A 15,010-nucleotide genomic window follows, 5' to 3' on the forward strand; every position below is an offset into this window, starting at 1 on the left:
TATTTGTTCTATATTTTGACTGTTTTCTTCTTTGCTTACATAATGTTTTCAATAAAAAAATAAAATTAAAAAAAAGCTAGAAACGCTTGCGCCAACTTCAAGCATAATAATTACAATGGTGGACTACATCGTGTTTCTGCAAATGTTTCTCCTGGCTTTGCGGTCATAAAATATGTTTAGGACACATCTAAACCCGCCTCCAGCCCCGCCGTAAGCATGACACGGTGGTAAAAGAACGGTTCTCTGGTTCTAGTCCAGCAAAGAGTTGGTGCCGCTTTGGAACCAGTTTTCCTGGCCGAGAACCGGTTCTTTGGCTGTCGAAACACAAAGAACCGGTTCGCGAGTAGGCACCGGCTCCGAACCGGCTCTCAAAATGCTTTGGTGGAAAAGGGGTATATATGAACTACTCAAGACTCAGACAGGGGCAAGTATGCATCAGTACAGTCAAAGGAAGAGAAAGGGTCCCCAAATGCCCTCTCGAGAACGCCAGTGGAATGGACCAGTAAGCACCAGAAATCCCCGGACCTGCTGATTGACTTGCTAGTAAATCCCCCGGTCTTGGCTTACCCGGACTTCAACCTCTCATTTGGGCTACACACTGATGCATCAGACGGATGTGGCTCGGATTGCGGCACACGGTATGGCTCACAGAGACATGGAAGTATAACTTCCATCTGACCAATGGAACTTGTCTGCATTGACTATCTGCACCTGGAGCAAAGTCAGGGAGGATATGAGTATATACTAGTGGTTGTTGATCATTTACACGATTCGCTGAAGCTTACCCTATGAGAAACAACTCCTGATGGACAGCGGCTGAGCAGTTGTTTAATGACTACATCCCTCGTTTTGGCTACTTCATGACCAGGGCAAATATTTCGAAAATTAGCTTTTACAAAATCTCCAACAACTGGCTGAGAACCTGAGAACCTATTCTCACCTGAGAACATCTCCATATCACCCTCAAAGTGACCCAGCTGAGGGATTCAACCAGACTCTCCTGCAGATGCTCCGAACAATGGCTGAGAAAGAAAAAGCAAAGTGGAAAGACATGCTGCTACAGATATGCTTACAATTGCACCCGTCATGAGCCAACTGGGTATTCAATTCAATTCAAATTTATTTGTATAGCGCTTTTCACAATACATATTGTTTCAAAGCAGCTTTACAGAAAATGCATTTCAGAAATGTACATAGAAAAATATAGTTAGTTAATCATGTATTAATTTAGGGCATAACATATCGCCAGCGTTGAGTCGTCTCTTCACAGACGTCGAGTCGTCTCTTCAAAGGCGTTTAGTCATCTCATCGCAGGTGTTGGGGCATCTGAAGTCTCCGTGAGAGGCTGGACACAAACTGGAGCTGACGAACGCCATTTACCTCAGGACTAGCGTCTCGAGATAACAGCAGAAAATCAAATGGGAAATAATTAGCATAGCTGCTGTTAATAATATTAATGCATTCGATCTGATTCAACAGTGGAATAAAAGGTAAGCATTATGTGAATGCTTGGTTAAAGAGATGCATCTTTAATCTAGTTTTATACTGGGACAGCGAGTCTGAGCCTCGAACAGTATCAGGAAGGGTATTCCAGAGTTTAGGAGCTAAATGCGAGAACACCCTCCCTCCTTTAGTGGACTTAGATATCCTAGGAATGACCAGAAGCCTCGAAATTTAGTGATCTTAAAGAACGCGATGGATAGTAGGGCGATAGAAGGTCCATTAAACACACAGGAGCTAGACCTTTTAGGGCTTTATAGGTCAGTAGTAGTACTTTGTAATTGATATGGAACTTAATAGGTAACCAATGTAGAGATGATAAAATTGGTGTTATATGATCATATTTTCTTGACCTAGTAAGAACTCTAGCAGCTGCATTTGGCACTAACTGTAGCTTGTTTATTGAGGATGCAGGAAAACCAGCTAATAAAGCATTACAGTAATCTAGTCTTGAGGTCATGAATGCATTAACTAACTTTTCTGCATCAGAAACAGATAGCATGTTACGTAGCTTAGCAATGTTTCTAAGGTGGAAAAATCTGTTCTTGTAACATATGAAATATGATTTTCGAAAGACAAGTTGCGGTCTAGTATAACACCCAGGTCTTTTACTGTAGTGGATAAAGTAACAGGAAATCCTTCTAAATTAAAGTTGTATTGTTCGAGGTTTTGTGGATAGTTTTTTGGACCAATAAGTAATACATCCGTTTTATCTGAATTTAATAGCAGGAAATTACATGTCATCCAGCATTTTATATCTTTGAGACACTCTGTCAATTTAGATGAGTTAGTGTTTTCATCTGGTCGTGATGAAATACATAATTGAGTGTCATCAGTATAACAGTGGAAATTAATTCCATGTTTTCTTATAATTTTACCAAGTGGCAGCATATATATTGAGAATAGCAGAGGGCTCAACACCGATCCTTGCGGCAATCCATAGTCTACTGAAATTATCTTCTACAGACAATTTCTACAATTCTACAAGCTGTATGGATGGCATCCTCATCTTCCTATTGATTTGATATTCGGGCTGGTTGAAGAAGAGGAGCAAACCTCCAGAGAATTTGCCGAATAGTGGGCTAGAAGACTGGGATAGGCATAAGAAATAGCAAGTGAGAACAGCAAACAGGAAAGTGCACAAGGCTAAGCCCAGTACGACCTTAAAGTCAAAGGTGTAGAGCTAAGACCCGGAGACAGGGAACTAGTCAGAAACCTCAGAGAGCGTGCAGGTCTGGGAAAACTCAGACCATACTGGGAGAAAATCATCTATCTCATCAAAGAGCAAGTGCCTGACAACCTGGTGTATAAGGTGAGCCCCGAGAATGGAGGTAAGAAGGGAACACACCCCCTACATCGAAACCTGCTGTTGTTCTTAAATGACTTGCCTGTGGAAACTCCTTCGGATCCTGGAAAACCTGTGAAGCAGAAGCAAAACAGACAAAAGGCCAGAGAGACATAGAAAGAAGTTTACTTCTGGCTGATTTGGATGAGGATGACCCTGGAGAGTATTGGCTGAGGATTCCTTCCTTCAAGCCGAGCCTAGAAGAGTAAATACCTGCCAAGTCCAGAACCAAGTCAGGAGAATTCTCTGGTGGAAGTGATGCCACCAGCACCTGCAGTTAGAGAGTAAGATCAAATACAAGTGTCACTACAGGAGGGAAATACCCCAAACAGTAGTCAGTCACTGGATAAACCTGTTCACTGCTCCATATCCTTGACCAGATTCTAGAGAGCATTTGATTGGACAGAAAATCTGATGAGAAGCTGAAGTGCAGCGTGATGTCATCAAAATCACTAATCCATATTGGACGGAAGTGAGAGACTGTAAGTTTTGAACGCTTATGTCTTCTAAATGCACATTTTGTCATTGTTTTGGAGTACACTCCCTGATCGTTAACAGTAAGGCTAACCTATTCAAACTAAAATCCAAAAAACGTCACTCCTTACGTTAATTTAAGACTTTATTTAACTAATTTAAGGCTGCTCTTGAGAATACTCGGCAAAACAGACAGTTTGCCATAGTTGTGTATGTTATTGTTCATTTAAGCGTGAAAGAGAACTTGATCTGGCACGTTGTCTGTGCGCACGATACTGGTGCGCGTCTTTCTGTGCACAGTATCTGTGTGTAAGGAACATAGGCTGTAAAAAAATGAAGGACATTCATAGACAGCCTGTTCTCCTTTGTCTTTTCATGCTTGAATGGTTTAAAAGCATTTACATGAATAAGAGCGTGATCATATGCTAACCAAAGGATGACAGAAAAAAACGGATGATGCGTTGTATGCGTTAAATATTTGTAATGTGTTAAACTGAAAAAATTTATCTGACAGCATTAATATATATATATATATATATATATATATATATATATATATATACAGTATATTATTTACTCCAAACAATGTGCAGAAACATCTAAAAAATGATTCAGAAAAATGAGATCCACTTGTGCTAATGTTCAAATGTAATTGCAAAAGGGTCTGAATACTTATATCAGTATATTTAACTGTTTTTATGTTGTTGTATTTAAAATTTGCAAGTATATCACAATACTGATTTCTTTACATTTGATTTCTATTCTTTACACCGTTGCTTCAGTTCATTGAGGTTTGTGGGCATCTGTTTATGCACTGCTCTCTTAAAAGCAGGGTAGTCGATTTGTTCCAGAAAATGTTTTTGTTATGCTGGTTGAAAGTCTCTTAACATCCTGATAGCAATCACTAAGTTAAATGGTCTAACTATTTATATTTATTATATGTATATATCTCGTCTGTGGAAGGTGTAGGACCATAAAATGTTCGTCCAATCAATGCATTCGGCATGGATCTTATGCTTTCAAAGGTAGATCGCTATTGCTAGCCTCTACGAAAATTATATACCTTACCTTTAAAGTCCCGCCACAGCATTTCAATCGAGTCGAGGTCTGGACTTTGACTGGGCCAGTGCAACGCCTTCATTCTTTTCTTTTCCTCTATTCCTTTTTAGATTTGCTGGTGTGCTTGGGATCATTGTCCTGTTGCATGACCCAGTTTCGGCCAAGCTTTAAGTGTCAGACAGATGGCCTCACATTTGACTCTAGAATACTTTGGTATATGGAGGAGTTCATGGTCAACTCAATGACCGTAAGGTGCCCAGGTCCTGTGGCAAGCCCAAAACATCACCCCTCCGTCACCTTACTCGAAAGTTGGTATGAGGTGTTTGTGGTGACATACTGTGTTTGGTTTTCACCAAACGTGGCGCTGTGCATTATGGCCAAACATCTCCACTTTGGTCTTGTCTTTCCAAAGGACTTTGTTCCAGAAGTCTTGTATTTTGTTCAGATATAACTTTGCAAACCTAAGTCGTGCTAACATGTTCTTTTTAGAGAGAAGAGGCTTTCTCCTGGCAACCCTTCCAAACAAGTCACACACGTTCAGTCTTTTTCTAATTGTACTGTAATGAACTCTGAAATTTAACATGTTAGCCGAGGCCTGTAGAGTCTTATGTGTAGCTCTTTTGTTTTCCACAGTTTCTCTTAATAGTGCATGGTCTGACCTTGGGTTGAATTTGCTGGGACGTACACTTCTAGGAAGATTGGCAACTGTCTTGAATGTTTTCCTCTTGTGAATAATCTTCCTCACTGTAGAATGATGGACTTCAAATTGTTTGAAAATTGACTTGTAACCCATTAGATTGATGGGCAGCAACAATTGCTTCTCTAACAATTGCTGATGTCTTTCATTCTTGGCATTGTGTTAAAAACACAACTGAATGCTCCAGACCAGCAAACTGACAAAACATCTGCTTGGTCACGCTTGCTGGTGATCAATTAATCAAAGGCATTTGATTGGTAGTGCCCGACTGCTACTTACACTCTTAATTCTAATTGAAGCACGAACTGGACTTTATTTATAATCCGTCACAATGAGGAGATATCAGAGGAAACATAGGAGATATAGCAAACCAAACATTAATCATTAACAAGAACCGACAATGGACTGAACATAACAGAGAGTATAAATACAAGGCGAACATATTGAAAAGTGCAAATCATAAAAAAACACAGCAACAAACAAGAACATAATCAGTAACCTAGAAAAAACGAAACTAAACAGAGAAAAGGAAACAGGAACTAAAGGGGAAAAAAAACAGAATATCAACCAGGGCAGCGACGAAGGGAGTGAGGACGATGCGGAAGCTGGAGTGGAGGAGCCCGGCGGAGGCAGACCGACGACTAACTGAGGCTGAGCCGGAGGGATGAGGGAGCCCGGAGGAGTCCTAGGGATGATGGACAACTGTGGAGCCAAGGGAGCGCAGAGCCAGGGAAGAACCGACGGGCTGACAGACCGAGGTGGAAACATGGGCCTGGAGGCCTGAGGTAAAGCCGCGAAATCTATAACACCATGCTGAGCTGAGGATCGGGAAGGCAGAGTCAAGGAGTTGCACTGAGCTAGAGGTGGGGGCGGAGCCAATGAGCAGGATGAGACCAGCGGAGACAGCGGATCCAGGGGACTAGACAGAACCAGCGGAGGAGATGAAACCAAGATGTCAGACAGGAACATCAGAGGAGGATGATATCTGGAGTATCCAAACAGCTGGACAAGAACAGTGGAAAAGGTGTAGATTCAAGGGTAGGGATTAGGAAGGGAATTGGATCTGCGGACCACAGGTCTATTAGGCAGTGGTCCGCTCCTGGCTCTGTGATGGACTGAGCAGCATACGCTAGCACCGGGACGACCCAGGTGGTAGGCTCTTGCTTCAGGCAGACGCGAAGGGTCCACGGTAGGAGTTGACTCTATAGCTTGGTCCGTGGCGGGCTTGGGCTCAAGGACTGTGGCATGCGCGGGGTGACGGGTTTCTCCTCCTCTGCCTCATAGACGGTGAGAGGGAGAAAAATTCTGTGCAGTAGCACCCACCTCAAAATATTCAACTAAAACTCTTGGCTTGAGGAGGAGGAGGAGACGCCCTGCTGGTAAGTCCATCTGCTACGTCCCAGGGTGTTCTAATATAATTTATTGAGAGAAAAGGCTTACATGCCCTGTGTTGTGCTCCGTTTCTCTCCCTCACTCTCTGTTACAAACTTTTAAAGGTCTAGAAGGTCAACATTCAGATATCACACTACTGCTGGTAGATTGGGAATAGCAGAAAGAACCATGAATGGAAACGCAAAAATATACGAAAGATGAATATTTATTACCACAAAGCCGAAGCAACTAGATACAGTGTATGAACTGTACAATGTAAATGGAACCCCATAAAAGAAAGAAAGGAACATAAATAATTATAGGGAGAAAGAACTTAAGTGGTGCCAAATTAAAGAACCAAATATAACAAAAATAATTCCCTTAGACTAATCCCCACAACCTCTAACCTAACAAAATAAAATGTGAAAAACAACCCGAAATCTTCAGCGTGTACCTTCTCTAAGAAAACAAAAATACAAAGGGTGGCCGACACTTCTTACCTAGTGTGTCTAACACCTGACAATACTACGGGCGCAATGTATATCGCGCAATCTACTGACCTGTTCTCTTCCCATAGACACCACCTGAAAACCATTAGACTCAGAACATTGGCATAACACCCAACATAACACTAAGGCACTAAATGTTAGACATAACTAACCTTTAAGTAACTGGTACAAAGTACGCCACGCAGGGGAATGAACAAACACACACACACACCGCCGCCAATGAGACGCCCAGGAAGCCTTTTAAACAGCGGGGTGACAGCAGATTGGACGCCAAAGAACCGCACTGATGATGATGGACAGAACCTGAGAGCAAACAGAAAGCATACAAGAGAGGGAGGGAAAAACAAACACAAAAACACAACAACAAACCCGTATAGAACGTAACAATCTCTCACTCTGGTTAATTACCATTAGCTACAACTCGTTGTGAGCATGCCTGAGAATGAGCAGAGTATAAATGGTGCATTCAGGAAAGCCTATGCTGAGGAACACTTCTCCCCAGCTTGAGACACGAAATTTTCTATGTGTGTGTTCTAAGTGAGAACCAGTGCTTACCTTTGAGTTAGGAGTGGGACCTATGCTCAATTGCTGTGTGCCAACAAACTGTTACTTAGTTGGCTTACCAGTTTATTCTTGTGTGGGTAACTGGAAGGTATCGTATTAGTCAATTGGTAACTTTTTACCTGTGGTAACTAATAGGTATTGTGAAAGCAGGAATTAAATTAATTTTCTGTTGATATTGAAAAGGTATTGTATCACTTCTTATTAGCTCTGCATACTTGCTTATGGTTATCTGTGAAATGTAGGGAGAGTTTTTTTTTAATTTTGTGTATAATATTTTTCTCCTGTTTTTGGTTAGAGAGGAAGCTCAGGGAAGTTTGTGTTTTTGATTTTCATCTTTGTTTTTTTGCAGGGTAGGTAGCTCCCTTAAACCTTAGTTAAATTCTGTTCTGTTTATTATTTTAGGCCATACTCTCTCCTGAAGATTTATTCCCATCTTTTGTTAAGCTTTTTGATATACAGAGAAAATAAATACTTTTACTTTTCCTTAAAGTTGTGTTATGTTTTCACTCTGAGACTGAGGCTGAAGTGTGTTCTCCACATATTTCTACGTCTCTACGTTACTTTTTATTATCATATTTTCTTTTCCTTTGTTACCTCCCCTCCTTGCCCCCAGACTAGGAGGGGAATGTAACACCATCTTAAATCTTTTTTTGTCTTTCTTACATTTTGGTTGGTTCTTCTGTAACGTGTTGGCTTGCTGCATGCACGAACTGGACTTTATGTATAATCTATAACAATCAGGAGATATCAGAGGAAACGAAGGAGATATAGCAAACCAAACATTAATCATTAATAAGACCCAATAAGGGACTGAACATAATGGAGTATAAATACAAGGCGAACAAAATGAAAGACAGTTGCAAATCTTAAGTAACCACAGAAACAAACAAGGACATAATCAGTAACCCAGAAAGCCAAAAACAAACAGAACAGGGAAACAGGAACTAAGGGAAACAAAACAGAATATCAAAATAAACACACTTACAGTTATTAAATTACAGTAATTAATTACTTAGTAATACATTACAGCCAATACTGTGAATATATATATATATATATATATATATATATATATATACACTAAGATTACTTATACGGAGATCCAGATCCTCTCCTGTTTTGTTATAAATAATACCGTGATTCCAATAGTAAAAAAAGCTAATATATATATATATATATATATATATATATATATATATATATATACATATATTAAAACTGTGTTAAATAGGCTAGGTTCGGTGTAGTTAGCTTGTAGGTAACAAATTTTCCAAAAGTACCTTATTTTTACTGTAACAAATTTAAAATATAAATTGTAACTTGGGAAACCAGAGTTACAAAGTAGCTTCCACAACACTTCTATGACCCCAGACCTGACGGTGAGAGAGAGGCACATGGTATTTATGAGACGGGGTGTTTATGTCCCAGAGGTTCAAAATAACTGAGGCACCTCAGCAGGGTAGAGCATTAGAGCAGAAAAACAAACCAATGTTTACCATCCTCACACTTTTCTTCTTGCCTCTGTATTTCAGGGGTCTGTTTGTGCAGTATATGGACCACTGCTTTTTCCTGTTTGTCTTTACCAACTTTAAATGAGAAGCAGTGAAAAGCTAAGTTTAGGATTAGCACACACACACACGCACGCACGCACGCACGCACGCACGCACACACACACACACACACACACACACACACACACACACACACACACACACACACACACACACACACACACACACACACACACACACACACACAGAGTTCAATATATCCATACACTAAAGGGTTTGAAGGGTTATGGGCTGAGAAAAAGGCTAGATTAGATGCTTCTCCTTGCAGGTCAGAGCAAGTTGGGGGAGCAGTTTAGATCAGACACCTCAAATGGCAATTGCTCTGATGAACTATACTTTCTCTTTCTCTTGACCTCTTTGTCTCTTTTGATCTTTTTTCTTTTTTGCTATTCGTTCCCTGTAATCATTAAATTCAAACATTTTATTTGACGCCAGTCTTGGTTTGGGGTTTGCGCAGGTGACAGTCTAACATCTAGTGCTTTCTGCTGAAATGCCACTGAAATGTACATCTCAGACTTGTTCTATATAATAAGAAACCAAAATGTTTAAAAATGGAGTGTGAAAAATCCTTTCTTCTCAGTTCCTCCCTCTCTATCCACTTTATTGACCAGAAAGATTCAGTTCATGAGGGAGTCATAATGAGAACCTCGGCTTGGTGGATCAAAGTAGAAACCCTTGAGGCTTTTCTCAAAAAAACCTACCATCAATCAACGGGGACAATACTAATTTGGGCTTTGATAGGCACCATAGAGTTACTTTAAAACGATCTGAAAATGCAAAAAAGCTAATATCAGTGACATTTACAGATGCATGTGTTAATTCATTAAACCGCTGCTTTTTATTGAACGAGAAACCTTTGATTTCTATTAATAAAGCAAGCAGAATCACATTCATTGGGATGAATGGCTGAGGTTATTGCAGCTGTAGCTGTTATCAGATGTGAGGTTTGTGATTTCTCTGTGCACGTGCAACAGCAACCTTACAAATACGGAAGGTTGGGATAGTCGGAAACACCTGGACCTCGTTAGCTATATCAACAAAGGGGTTAAGGTAAGCAAAAATTACTTTGAGACTCACACCGTCGTGTCTATATGGTAAATCTTGAGTAAAACTATTCAAATGTGGGATAAATGTGGGATGTGAAATATTACAACTTAAAATCTCTGACTTTTGACTATAAACATCCTCCTTTGTCTGCCGCTTGCAAGATGACGCTTAAGTGTCTGTTCACCAGGCTATAAATATGTTACAGTCTTCGTCTCCACCACTCTGTCTTCGTCTACACTACACTTCCCAGAATCCCTCGTGTCTTCACACCTGCACTCACTCCCTCATTTACACACCTGTTCATCGTCATCATCATCCGTGTCACCTGTGCTCACCTCGTTATTGTTGATTTGTGTCTGTATTTAGTTTCCTTCTGTTCAGTTAGTCCTTGTTGGTTCTTGTGTATATTAATGGTAATATTATGTTGCATTTATGTTGCATCGTGTGTGTACCCTCTGCCTGTATCTGTTTGTGATATTTAATTGTGAATTCAATTTACCAAAGAATTGAAACTGTAGTTCCCATTATGGATCCCTTTGTTTTTCAAAGAGCATTATCTCTGAAGTTGTCAATTCAAGTCTACAGCATCTACAGTGGAGGTCTTCAATCCTGCTCCTGAAGGGCAGATGTCCTGCAGAGTTTAGTTCCAACCCTAATCAAACACGCCTGAATCAGCTCATCAAGCTCATCAAGCTCTTCAGGATCGCTTGAATATACAAAGGCAGGTGTGCTGAAGTAGGTTGGAACTAAACTCTGCAGGACAGTGGCCCTCCAGGAGCAGGATTTAAGACCTCTGATCTACGGAATCAGAATGTTTTAAAATGAATATGTGCTACTGGGAAGGATTATCTTGGTCTTCCATTATTTTCAAAACAGGCCTTCAGAGATGAGGCAAAAAGGTGAGTAGCTTTGAAAGTACATCTCTCGTGTTTGTGTGGTATTGGCTCTACAGGCTTCAATTTACACACATCCCCAGCTGCTTTATTGTCGACCTTGTCTTTCAATATGGCCTCTGCGGCTGAATTTATAGAGCATTATAAAATCATACAAACAGAAAGCGGGGGAGCAAGAGTAAGAGAAAGAAGCCACGGATGAGTGTCCTCACTGAATTCACAGAAAACAAGGCCAATGCCCTCCTCCTTTAACAGAGCTGGAATGAGAAGAGGGCATTTCATAACAGATGAAAGCCAAAATAAATATTGTGATCTCATTGGGTTGTGAAAAGACTGTCTGGGACCAATAAGAGGCCATCGCTGAGACAAGGGTTGGGTTCTTCTTTCCAGCCAACAAGACAACATCACACCCAAACATGTCTGATGTCTAGCCACAGAAGCCAATGAATTTGGCGGGTTGGTATGACTCTGTTAACCCCTGGTAGATGCTGTAACCAGTGCTCAAAGCGGGCCGGTAAGCACCGATATGCAGTACCAGGACTTCTAAATTTTAATCTGTAGCGTACATGCACTTCTCACATGTTGCCGGTACTCTGACTGAGCAATGCGTTTAATCCCAGGTTAGTCCATAAGGGTTGTTCCTGAAATTAATGTTGTGGATAAATATCAGAACATGATCATAATCATTAGTCTGTGCATTTTGATGCTGGGTCAGGATGTTTGAATCTAACTTGGTTCTCAATGTTCTTTCTTGTAATTTTTTCATGGGTGGAAGTAATATATTTATAATGAGAACAGAGAACAATGTATATTTAAATAAGTAGCATTCAGTGCTGTAAAGGTAAATATTTAACTCTAGACTGAAATGTATGAAGAAAAAAAAGAATATAGACCTATTTTACCTGGAGCTACACATATTTTAAGTAGTAGTGGAATTGGCCTAGTATAAGGCTTATCCTCTGCTACCCACAATCAATCACAGCGGCTTACACTGCCATAAAACCCACCTAAAGTCTTTTGTCTTTTATTATTATTTTGCTTTTTATTTATTTTTTCCTGCAACATGCAATACCACAGCTGTGTGCACAGATTTCCAAATAATTAAAATAATGCTATTTGAAACATTCCACACATTACTTGCCCCTTGAATGTTTGTTAATTAAACAGTTTGACTGGGCTTTCACTCCATTTTACATGTTTTTTCATGTTTAAATCTATTCTGCTGATTTCTCAAAATCAGAGCAGAAAATGCAAAAGCTTAAAAGTAAAAACATATAAGACATCAGCTTTAAAATGTTTCCATGTATTCAGTATTGTAACTGAATAGAGGGCTAGGGGTTTATATGCATAAATTGAACATGTTTGTCAACCTTCCTATGCTAATCTGACCCAGGGGATGAAGTAAAGGGATTTTTAAAAAGCATTAAGAAAGAGTGTGAGAAAGAGAGAGAAGTATTTTTTTCTTTTATTCATTTGTTGTTTCACACTATTACTATTATCTACTACTATTTTCATTTTGTAATGTTTTTTGTATTTTTGTAGGGTTATTATAATCAACTATAATAAACTAAAATGACAACCATAAAAAAATAGTTATTTGAAATAAAAATAAACATGAACTGAAATAAAATGAAATCAACAAACTTATTTTATGTCAGCTAGTTGTCAAGACAACATTTCTCATTTTCATTTAGTTAAACTTGATGTACCAAAATAACTTAAACTGAAATAAAAATGAATAAAACTACTTTAAACCTTTATAGACATTAAAAAAATAATAAGAATGACAAAAACACAAAACTACTAAAACTTAAACTAAATTAAAATAGAAAATAAAATAATAAAAACCAACTTAAAATAATAATACAATCTATAATAGTGCACATTTGAATATAACATATTTGTCATGTCACTAAAGACACCAAGTAAAACTGAAATTGAAATGTAAAAAAGTGAAACAACTACTGTACTTTTAGTGCAAATCCAGCAATTGACATCCTAACAAATCTTGCTGCACATATTCTGTGAAACCTTTAACTTGTACTAAAAAGAAAAGCCTAGTGTCAAAAGAAATATACTATATATCTTTGTCAAAAATGCTGACCAGTGTTCTTAACACAGTGTTCTCAAATCTTTGCCAAAAAAAAAAAAAAAAACCTAAATATATATGCACTATAGGAACTGCCTCCAATGGCTTTCTAAAAGAATGGGGCAAAAAACAGAAATCGTGCACAGAGAGCGGGCCTGAGCGAGTGAGAAAAGAAGAGATGTGAAATATGTGCCTAATAAGAGGTGAAGGTGGCACGTTGCACACCAGCTGCCAGGGCACTGACGCGGCACAAATAACTGCAGGGGAAAGTCAAATAAACGGATAGAGTCATCGCCCAGAGCACAGGAGAGCAGAGAGTGAGATGGGTGTGGATGCTACAGACCAGAGCTGCAGTCCTCTCAGGTTAGAGGTCACATTAATGCTCTCTGACAACACATTCCCTTTGGTATCAGCCTGTTTGTACAGTCAGTCACGCCAGGAATGTCAAAAGAACAGGTAGAATAGAGGGAGCCCTGCTGGAAAAGGCAGCATTATCTTTGTTAGCATGAGCTCATCGACCATCCAAAGGCAGTGATGGACATTAGCTGTAGCCGGAAGCTAGTTATTTTAGACGATAAAGTTTTAGATATGGATACTTTTCTGACACGAACGCATCGCTTCACTTCAGAAGACCTTTATTAACCCCCTGAGCTGCATGGAGCACTTTAATCACGAATAGATGAGCTTTAATGGACTTCCAAAGTCATACAGCTATTCACTCCCATTATAAAGCTTGGAAGAGCTAGGACATTTTTTATATAACTCCGATTGTATTCGTCTGAAAGGAGAATGTCATATACACCTAGGATGGCTTCAGGGTGTGTAATTCATGGGATAATTTTCATTTTGGGATGAAATACCCCATTAAGTCATTTTGCAGGTGAGGTATCAGCATTCACTGATCCCATTAAGACAAGGTTTTGCACTTTTTGGTGATTTAAAGGTGTAGTTTTACTCTGAGAGAACAGTGGCGCCTTCCATCCATCCCATGAGGCTCCACTGAGGCGAATTAGAGAAAAAGGCACAAGGCAGAAGAGACACTATGGGCACAGGGTCAGTTAAAAATTGCTCAGACGTGTAAGAGGCTGGGACGTTCATGAACAGACTGCATTGATTTAGGTTAGCAGTCTGTCACAGTGGCACACAGACTCAAGCCACCTACAGGTGTTTGTCAGTGTGACTTCTCTTGCTAGAGAGTAATGGCCCTTTTTTTCTACCCACAAGCCGCACATACCGACAAAGACAAGCAAAAACCAAAGCCTACACACACCAATGACATACTCCAATAGAGCCGGAGTTAGATGGATGACTTGTACAGTCCTAATCTGACAATCTGGTTGGAAAATGAGGAGATGAATTTGATTTTGTGAATGCGTAGGTGTGCGTGCATTTGTGTCTGCTCGTGCAGCGTCAGTGAGCACTGCCGTCACAGATTCTTCGGCTGGCAGAACACCATCATTGCTGGAGCTGCCATCGGTGCTCTGACTCAGCCTCGTCATGAGGAGAGTGAGAGAAAACAAACTTCAGGCCATCTGCAAGCTCGTCAGGAGGCCAGCAGGTCCCCATGAAGCCATTTACACACTGCTGGAGCTCCAGCCTGGGCTGGCACTCACCGCTAATACTGCCCCGATACCAGTGCCATCTTGGTGGGTGGGGTCGGCTGTTGCTTTAGTTGATTTCTGATCATTATGCATTAATTTCTGTGGAATCTATTCCAGATTTCGAGGTGACCTACTGGATAGAAATAGACCTAAAGAGAAAAACAAGAGTTCAGTGAAATTCATCACCTCTTTTTTGGTCAAACAACATCCCAGTTTCACAGACAAGGTGTAAACTAGTCCCAGACTAAAATTCATGTTTAAGCTGTTTTAACTGAAAGCGACTTGCACTG

The sequence above is a fragment of the Siphateles boraxobius genome, unplaced genomic scaffold (genome assembly GCF_051911475.1).
Source record: "Siphateles boraxobius isolate OS27281-9 unplaced genomic scaffold, OSU_SipBor_1 66, whole genome shotgun sequence".
NCBI classification, from domain to species: domain Eukaryota; kingdom Metazoa; phylum Chordata; class Actinopteri; order Cypriniformes; family Leuciscidae; genus Siphateles; species Siphateles boraxobius.